The sequence below is a fragment of the Ovis aries genome, chromosome 11 (genome assembly GCF_016772045.2).
Source record: "Ovis aries strain OAR_USU_Benz2616 breed Rambouillet chromosome 11, ARS-UI_Ramb_v3.0, whole genome shotgun sequence".
Classification (NCBI taxonomy): Eukaryota; Metazoa; Chordata; class Mammalia; order Artiodactyla; family Bovidae; genus Ovis; species Ovis aries.
In genome coordinates, this window is record NC_056064.1 from 43056894 (window position 1) to 43067005 (window position 10112).

Consider the following 10112-nt stretch of genomic DNA (forward strand, 5'->3'; position numbering starts at 1 on the left):
ACCAAGAATCTACACTGGTCTGCTTGCTGATGGACCTGGCCATGGGCTCAGGCCAGCTCTGCATGTGAAACCGGGTTAAAAGCGGTTGGGCTGCCTCACTTTTCTGAGTCTAAAAATGGGATGACGAGCTAGGGCTTTTGGTGACAGAGTGTGCGGCTCTAAAGCACATGTTCCAGCTTTCTTGCGTGTTTAGCTTGGGTTTTGTGAGTGCATTGCTATTTACCCCATGAAATCACGTGTACAACACTCTGCTTTGTAACTGGACTTGTATTATCACTTTTTTCTGTGACCACCCATTTCATGTTAGCTACATTGTTAGTCAGCTTATCATTAAATTAACCGTGAATCCTTTTAGCGGCCTGTGAAGTGGTAACTAGTCCATTCTGTGGTCTTTTGACACACTGTTTTTATAATTTGCATCATTGGCTAATTAGTTGATGCTTAAAATTCTTTGAGGATTTCTCTGTGGTTTCGTGCTTGATTTCTTTCCGAATATTTGTAAAAGAACAGTTCTGTATGTTTTCCTTGCTGTTGGAGTTCTCTGGCGGTGTGTCAGCTTTCATCATTGGTTTTGATTTCCTGTCTCATCCTGTTGTCTGCTTAGTTGTCATCAATCCAGACCCTCCCCCGCCCCCCGAGGCTGTAGTTTACCCATCCATCTCCCTTCCCCGTCCCCCCATTTGCTCTGGTCATAGCTGTGCTGTGGTCCACAGCGTGTGTGCCCTTAGTCGGGTCTGTGCTTTGTCTTCATGTCTCATTAAATGGTGTTTTCCCCCATAGCAGTAAGTTGAATTGGTGTATCACTATGTAGTTACAGGAGAAGGCAATGGCAACCCACTCCAGTACTCTTGCCTGAAAATCCCATGGACGGAGGAGCCTGGTAGGCTGCAGTCCACGGGTCGCACAGAGTTGGACACGAATGAAGTGACTTAGCAGTAGCAGCACTTAGCAGTTGTGTCAAAGCGGTTTAGTTGCCCCAGGGCATGTGGAATATTCCTGAACCAGGAATTTAACCAATCCCCTACACTGGCAAGGGGATTCTTAATCACTAGGCTAGGAAGCAAGTCCAGTACTGAGTTTTAGGCCAGCTTTTCACTCTCCTCCTTCACCCTCAGCAAGAGTCGTTTGTTCTGGCTTATGTCATGATCTGAACTTTGTGCTAACCTCAAAAGCCTGCCTTGTGTATCCAAAAGACAGTGGTCTTACTTTAGGCCCTCTTCTCTTCGGAACTCTAAGGAAGAAGACCACTCGTCAGTGGCACTGACCTCTCCTTGTCAGTCAGTCACCTGGATAAATGAAATCCCAGTACAACCGACACACTGAGTGGAAAGCCCATCATTTTAACCTCGACTCCAGGTGGAATCTGGTGTTTTTGAGCAGGAACTGCTTGAAGACAGAAAACAAAACACAGAAGTAATGTTAGAGATTTGTTCTAAAGATGACATCTCTGGATGACTGGGGATATCAAGTGGGAGCTTGGACACTTGCTCCTTTTGTAGCATGTATAAAAATGAGAGAGGGGAAACCAGTTTTCCAAAGACAGAAAGGAGTGGTATTTAGAAAAATAGAGGCTTAATTAATTAAGCAGACGCTTCAAACTACACCTCCGAAACTGTAGAAAAAGAAAGCACCAAGTTCAAGATCTGGCTGACTCCAGAGAAGAACCAGCTTCTGCCTTTGGGTACTTCCGTAAAGTGTCCCCGAGGGGGTGCACCGTTCCTGGAGGTACTGCAATACCAGGTCGATGCGTGGAGTGGACGGAGCAAGCTCCTATTCCAACTCCCTGCTCCAAAAATCCATTTAATATATTGTCCTCGGATAGAGGACGTATCAGATATTAAACTGATAAGAACAGATACTACACTTGATCTTAGCCAAAAGGCCGAGAAGCGATACCGTGGCACCGCCCGTCGCTGTCACCGTCCTGCTGTCCTGCATGTTGCACTCAGGGTGACCGGGTCCCCGCTCACTCCAGGTCTCCCTTCCTTGGCCTCGTTGACAGTGCTCTGGCGGCGCTACACCAGACGCTCGAGCAGAAGTTGGATTCTCCACGCTGTAAAAGAGAAATTCCTCATCTGCCCTGGCTGTGTGGATCGCGGGCGGAAGCGCCGCCTCGAATCTGCATGCCCCGCCCTCTGTCGCCAAGAAGGCGCGGCTCCGGCGGGACGGCAGCGCCCTGGGGACGGCCTCGGGGCGGCGGCAGGGGAGCTCCTCCTTGGTGCTAGTGGAGAGGAGAGACCCGACCGGAGTGGGTGCGGGGTGGCCGGCAAGAGGGACCCGTGCGACGAGCTGTTGGCCGAGAGTTTTTCTGAAGCCAAGGTCGCAAGACTCACTCGCCAGAAACGCCCGGACTGCAGTGTGTTACACAGGCCTCCGCCTGCGGAGAGAGGGGCCCCGTAGGGTCGGGTGTGTGGAGGGGGCTTCCCGGCCAGGCGGAGGGCGGGCCGGGCCGCGGGACGGGTTCACTGCAACTCCAGCGCCCTTGTCCGTCGGTGCCTCTAGGAACGAAAGCGATCCCGGGCTTCCTACCGAAAGGTCCCTCCGCCAAGGACCTCGTTTCCCTACCCCTCCTCCTCAGCTGTGGGCTAAGCTAGTGGCTCAGATTGTAAAGAATTCGCCTGTAGTACAGGAAACCTGGGTTCGATTCCTGGGTCAGGAAATCCTCTGGAGAAGGAAATGGCGACACACTCTGCTATTTTTGCCTGGGAAATCCTATGGACAGAGTAGCCTGGCAGCCTGCTGTCAAGGGGGTCGCAAAAGACAGACAGGACTTAGCGACTAAACAGCCACCACCACCACCATTCTGTTGATTGAGCTGTCACAGCCACTAGCCACATGCAGCCAGGAAGCGCCTCGCAGGTGGTTCCTCCCAATTCAGAGGTATTGAAAGTGTAAAACACACATGGGCTTTCAAAGACTTAGTATTAAAAACTGTAAAATATCTCTGTAATTTTGATATTAATTACATATTGTAATGTTATTTTAGATATATCTTTTTTTCCTGGGGAGGAGCCTCCACATGGTTTGGAAGAACCCTGAGGTGGGATGGAACCCAGGCCCTTGTCATCAAAGGCATGGAGTTCTATCCACTGGACCACCAGAGCATTTCTGAAATATCTTAAGTTAAAGAACATATTAAACTTAATTTCACTTGCTTCTCGTTATTTTTTTTTTATGCCTAAGAATATTTAAATTTATCTGTGGGATGGAATTGCAGTCCAGTGGTTAGGCCTCAGTATTTTCAGTGCAGGAGCCCAGGTTCCATCCTTGGCTGGGGACCTGGGGTCCCCAAAGCCAACACAGCATGTCCAAAGGGGGAAAAAAGTTACCTGGTATGAGTCACATAATTCTATAGAAAGCACTGGTACAGATGAAAGTGCTGAGAGGCTAAGCAATTGCCTAATGTGAAACAAAATCAGGATTCCCATTCAAGCATCCTGCTAACCACTGGGGCCTCAGGTTTTATTAACCAGGGGTCCAGAATTCATGCTTTTGAACTGTGGTATTGGAGAAGACTCTTGAGAGTTCCTTGGACTGCAAGGAGATCAAACCAGTCCATCCTAAAGGAAATCAGTCCTGAATATTCATTGGAAGGACTGATGCTGAAGCTGAAGTTCCAATACTTTGGCCACCTGATGCTAAGAACCAATTCATTGGAAAAGACCTTGATGCTGGGAAAGATTGAAGGCGGGAGGAGAAGGGGATGACAGAGGATGAAATGGTTGGATGGCCTCACTGACTCAATGGACATGAATTTGAGTAAGTTCTGGGAGTTGGTGATGGACAGGGAAGCCCATTGTGCTGCAGTCCATGGGATCACAAAGAGTTGGACACAACTGAGTGACTAAACTGGCTGGCTCCTGATATTTCAATTGGGATGATTAAGAATGCCTCTCTGATTAGAGTACTTGTGAAGTCACATGTGGAAATGCAAGCACATGGGAATGCCTTCATGAGAACACTCCAGGGAAAGTCACATTTTGCCTGTAAAATAGGAATGATACCATTTTACAGTGTTGTGAGCTATCTCTACCTACTCACCCTGAGCCTTCCTGTTTCACATCCCACTTTCCCTGGTCTTGTATTTCTGCTGGCCGCCAAGTCAGATTTACACCCATAATGCTCAAATGGCATAGCTATACATGTAGACATGGACACAGACACATAGAATGTAGGGGATTCGCAAATATACAGCCAATAGTGCTGTATTATTGCCGGGGTCCAGCCCCGGTGGATCCAGGGTAATTTGAAGGGGAGACGGAATCGGCATCCTAGGGAAAAACTTATTTAATTACAGATATATAGAGAGATTAGAAACGGATGGAAGTAGGAAATATTAGTGGAGAAAAGATGCTGAATAACAACTTGGTTTACGTGGAATACCAATCACCACCTACGTAGGCCACAGGCGTCTTTCTGTTCTCCCGAAGGAGAGGATGCACTGAGGCTTCCCCGGTCCGATCTTAGAAGCCCAGGCAAAATTAGCAGGCTTGGTGAGTACCCATGTTCCAGATGGGAATTCAGCCAGAAGGGGAAAGAAAGAACAACACGGGGAATCAGTCTTTCCAGAAACTGATCCCATTTCTTTATTTTTCAGGTTTGCTTATATACTTTTGCTATACATAGGGATGAATACAAAGTCATGCAGGGTCAGCAGACCTGACCGTTGTCACAATCAGGTGCTTCGTATAAAATTATACAAAGGTCTTATGGGTTTTACATCATCTTCTGGCCATGAGGACTGCTGACATTTTATGGCCCTTTCTGATAACGGTCAGTCAACCAGAAAACTTATTTTTTTCCAGGGGTGATTTTTTCTTAAACCAGGTGCCACCCTCCAAATAAAGTTGCATTCCTATAGAGTGAGGGTGTAGTGGGTTACAATCAAGAAAGGAATTTACTTCGCCTAAAGTTTAACATGATTAATCTTAAAGGTTAATACTTATTTCTCCAAAATGTTAGTTATATTCATTATAAGGGCAGGGAATATGGAGATTTAGCAGCAAATATTTGCTCAACAAATGAAAAACCCTTCACCAATATAATTTCTAATCAACCCACTATACTATACTAATAATTTTCTAACTTCTCAAAAGAGTCTGTATTTAGAAAGTTTTAAACATCTCGTGCCTCTCGTGGTTGGGAGGCTGTAAACAATCACGTGTGGCAGGATGAATCCGCTCAGGCAGACTAGAGAACCTTCAGAGGAGTTTGTAAGTTGAAACACTCTTGTCACGGCCAGGAATTTTTATTAACTGGAACTGCAAGTTAACTCCTTCTCTGAGAGAAATGGTGATGGGGGAGAGTCCCCCATAAAGTCAGAGGTGTAGGTGAGAGCATAAAACAGACTCTGGTTTTGGGGGTAGATGCTCGGGAACAGGGGGTTTCCTGAGGCTCTATCCCGCCTTTGCGTATGCTGAAGCCTCCTTCTTCATGACCTTTGCCATGGGCGGAGTTCCTCACGCTGGCTCTTTTGGTTGCTGAGCCTTTTTCAGCGCTTATGACAGTGCTCCAAATGTGCTTAGTTCTTGTGAATATGTGTTGACTAAATGGATGAGAGACAAATGAGGTCATGTAAAATGTGCTTAGCCTGGGCCTGACAACTCTTCAGGCCCTCCCATCCCATGAGGTCTGTTCAGATCTGGGTGCTCGGACCATCATCTGCTCACTCATTTGGTTTCCCTGAGAAGGGGTTGCTGTGGTCCCAACACTTCCATCATCTGTTCATGTCTCATAGACTTCCTCCTTGTCCTGCCTGGTGTCCTGCCCATTTGGACAGGTGTTTCAGTCTCCATTCTGAGTTGGAGGTGCCCTCAGGGCAGGAATGACTTCTGACCCGGGTCTCTCTACTAGCACCTGCCCAGGTGTGTCACTTCCCTTACAGGTGATCAACGACAAAATAGGTAAAGTAAGAAAAAAATATTTGTGGGCTTCCCTGGTGGTCAAGTGGTTAAAAATCTGCCTGCCATTGCAGGGGACATGGGTTCAGCCCCTGGTCTGGAAAGATCCCACATGCTTCAAGGCAACAAATCCCTGTGGCACAACTACTGAGCCGGTGCTCCAGAGCCCTACACTCATTCTTATCCTCCTACCTGGGTCTAGCTGACCTTGACTCAGTTGGTCTCGCCAACTTCCGGGTAAGGACACTTCCTGAGACTTGCATCAGGGAGTTCCAATCCAGAAGTCAAGGAACTAGCTTTTTTTTTTTTTTAATTAAAACAATTTGTGGCCACACTGTGTGGCATGGGATGTTACTTCACCAACCAGGTTCAAACCCCCAATCTCTGCTTTGGAAGCACAGGGTCCCAACCAATGGACTGCCAGGAGAGTCCCTCAAGAAGCTGTTCCCAGGCCTCTGATTTACCCGCTGATGGTTTGTTAGTGTCCCTGTGGGGGAACCAGGCGCTGCTTTTGGCACATTCCTGGTCATAATCTCATTGTACATCACTTGTTTCCCTGGGGAAATGTTCCCCCCCGCCCACCAAGTCTCAGGGGAGAGAGGCACTGGACTCACTCATGATACTTCTAAAGGTCTCCCAAGTCCAGAGGTCTTCCCACGAGGCCAGGCAGCCAGCTGTCAGACACAAACCTTGACTCATCCATTCTTTCGTCTGACGCTGATTTGCTAGGTGCCTCTGATGGGACAGAGCTGTTAGGGGTTTGTGCTAAGTCACTTCAGTTCTGTCTGACTCTTTGTGACCCCACGGACTGTAGCCCGCCAGTTTCCCCTGTTCGTGGGATTCTCCAGGGAAGAATACTGGAGTGGGTTGCCATGCTCTTCTCCATTTAGGGGTTTGGGTGATGATAACATCTCTGTTGTCCACTTCCAGGAGAACATTGGAAGTACTATTTGTCAGGGAATATATACAGCCTTGTGGGCAACTCTCTAGAAATCTGTTCTAGACCCTTTCTGCTCAAAGTATGGTCTGTGAACAGCTACAGCCCCATCACCTTGGAGGTGGTTAGAAATGCAGGATGCAGGCACAAGTCAGACCTCTGGCTTTTTTTGAAGGGGCTGCCAGGGCTGCTGAAGCAAAATGCCATAGGCTGGTGGCTTAAAGAATGGAAATGTATTTTCTTACAGTTCTGGAGACTGGATGTCCTCAACCAGTGAGAGCCCTCTCCTTGGCTTCCAGATGGCAGATTTCTCTCCATATCTTCATGTGTTAGACAGAGAAAGAATAAGCTCTCTGGTGTCTCATCTCATAAGGGAGCTAATCCCAATAAGAGGGCCCCATCCTCATAACCTCTTCTTAAACTAAATGCGCACCACTCCCCAGATGTCTCACCTCCAAATAGCGCTTCAAGTATGAAGTTCGGGGGCACGATTCAATCCAGAATCCCTGCCGATCCAGAATCTGCATTTAGTAGGGTCCACAGGGTACCCATGTGTACTTTATTTATTTTTAATTGGAGGATAATTGCTTTACCATGTCGATGTTGATTTCTGCCAGACATCAACATGAATCAACCATAGGTATGCATATGTCCCCTCCCTGTTGAACGTCCCTCCTACCTCCCTTTCCATCCCGCGCCACTAGGCTGAGCTCCCTGGGTCATGGAGCAAATACCCAAAGCCTACCTATTTTACATTTGGTAGTGTATATATGGGGTTTCCAGGTGGCGCTAGAGGTTTGACCCCTGGGTCAGGAAGAGCCCCTGGAGGAGGGCATGGTAACCCACTCCAGTATTCTTGCCTGGAGAATCCCATGGACAGAGGAGCCTGGTGGACTACAGTCCCTAGGATCACTGTGAGTCGGACTTGCTGGAAGTGACTTAGCACACACCCACGCACGCACTGTATATATATTTCAGTGCTACTCTTTCAATTCATCCCACCTGCTCCTTCCCCCTGTTGTGTCCACAAGATTTTTCTCTAGGTATGTGTCTCTACTGTCCATGTGCATTTTAAATTTAATTTTATTTGGCTGCCCTGTGTCGTAGATGCGGCTTGAGGGATCTTCGATCTTCATTGTTGCATGTGGGCAACACGTGGGATCTTTTAGCTGTAGCATGTGAACACTCAGTTGCAGCATGTGGGAGCTAGCTCTCTGACCAGGGATGGAACCTGGCCCCCCTGCACAGGAGCACGTAGTCTTAGGCACTGGATCACCAGGGAAGTCCCTTGTGCGAACATTAAAGGTTAGAAGCAATGCTTTAAGTCACACACGTTGAAAAAGAAATGGCAGTTGGTCAACTTGCATATGTCATTTTGTATGTTTTCTGAGGAAGATGAAACTGGCTTCCTGGGCCAAATTTTTTTATTCATGGAGATAAGCTAAATAGCTAGGAGGACTTTGTGCCAACCCCTTTGCTGAGTCCTTCACACATTTTACGTTCTTTAATTCTCATAATGACACTAAGAGATAAATATTTTCATCCCATTTACAGAAGAGGTTGAGGCTGAGAGAGATAAGTAATCTGCCCAGGGGCTTCTCTGGATATGTTCAGGCCAGGAGTGGAATTCATCTTCCATGTCAGTGGTCCCTCTAGAGTGGTCCCCAGTCCAGAAGCATCGTTATCCCCTTAGAACTTGTTAGAAATGCACGTTCTTGGGCTTGAGAGCCTGAGACACACTGAATCAGAAATTCTGGAAGGAGGCCCGAGCAATCTGTTTTTACCAAGTCCTCCAGATGATTCTGACAAACTCTCATCAGAGCATGCACCCATTCAAAGTTACGCCCCCTTCCAATGTGGGTCAGACAACATGGGTGACTTGACAGAAATTTATGAAACCAAGAAGCTGAATCAGGGACTTTCTGGTGGTCCAGTGGTTAAGAATCTGCCTCCCAGTGTAGGGGACACGAGTTCGATCCCTGGTCCAGAATTAAAATTTGCCCAAGCTGCGAGGTAAATAAAAAGTATTTTTTAAAAAAGCTGAATCAAACATGTAAGGTCGCTGGGGATTGGCCCCTGTTGTGAATGCTCTAGAGTCCCTCAGCTCAGATAACTGGCTGACAGCGAGTTCCCTGCACAGTGTGAGCCTGGCTTTCTCCCCCCAACTCACCTCCCCATCTCTCTCTAGTGGGCATATTCCTCCCATCTGGCACCTGTTGGCTGTTGCTCCCATGGCACTGTCACCCTCTTGGGGCTCTGGCTGCTGTTCCTTCCTGATCACCCAATGCCCTCCTGAAGGCAAGGTCTCCCCTAGTGCCAGTCTCCTGTGCAGATGGATGCTGGAATCTGTCCCCGAGTGGATCTGTCTCCTAAGACACCGCAACCTGCTGCAATTGCCTCTTCACCACCTTCTCCAGCCTCCAGCCTCCTCCCACCTCTGCCTTCCCAGCACCAGCTATTTGGCCTTCTGCTGCTGCTGCTGCTGCTAAGTCGCTTCAGTCGTGTCCGACTCTGTGCGACCCCATAGATGGCAGCCTACCAGGCTCCTCCATCCCTGGGATTCTCCAGGCAAGAATACTGGAGTGGGTTGCCATTTCCTTCTCCAATGAATGCAAGTGAAAAGGGAAAGTGAAGTCGCTCAGTTGTGCCCGACTCTCAGCGACCCCATGGACTGCAGCCCACCAGGCTCCTCCGTCCATGGGATTTTCCAGGCAAGAATACTGGAGTGGGGGTACCACTGCCTTCTCCGATTAGGCCCTCAGTAAAAGCATAAGAAATGTCACTGAAATCAGATTTCCTGCTCAGAAAGTGTTCATTTACATCTCATCTTAAACCTTACAAAAAACAATGAAAAGGGTGGCTTTTCCATTCCCAACCTCAAACTGTAGTGAAAGCCCTGTCTGAAAGGATGACTCCAGGGGAATTCCCTTGCAGTTCAGTGGTTAGGTCTCCATGCTTTCACTGCCAAGGACAAGGGTTCAATATCTGGTAGGGGAACTAAGATCCCACAAGCTCTGGTGGCATGGCCAGAGAAACAAACAAAAAGACCCCAGAAGGAATGAACCTGTCCAACTGGACTCCTCTTTGCTTCAGACTTAGGCAGTGACAGAGTCATCCACTAGGGGGCAGCATCTGCTCCTTTTCTGCCCTGGCCGGGGCTCTGGGACTTGGTTTTGGAGGAGTTGCCTCTGAATGGGCCCTTGGCGGGAGAAAAGGGTATCTAAGGACCCCTCCCCTCAGTTTTTCTTTTTTTAAATTCACACCCATTCTAAGTA

General features: G+C 48.1%; 1 non-coding gene across 1 annotated transcript; it reads right to left on the reverse strand.

Moving 5' to 3' along the window:
* Window positions 1-1703: 1703 nt before the first annotated feature.
* LOC114117111 (U2 spliceosomal RNA) lies at window positions 1704-1894 on the reverse strand. Its single transcript, XR_006061411.1, has one exon. It is a non-coding gene; the product is annotated as a U2 spliceosomal RNA (small nuclear RNA).
* Between the last annotated feature and the right edge of the window lie 8218 nt (window positions 1895-10112).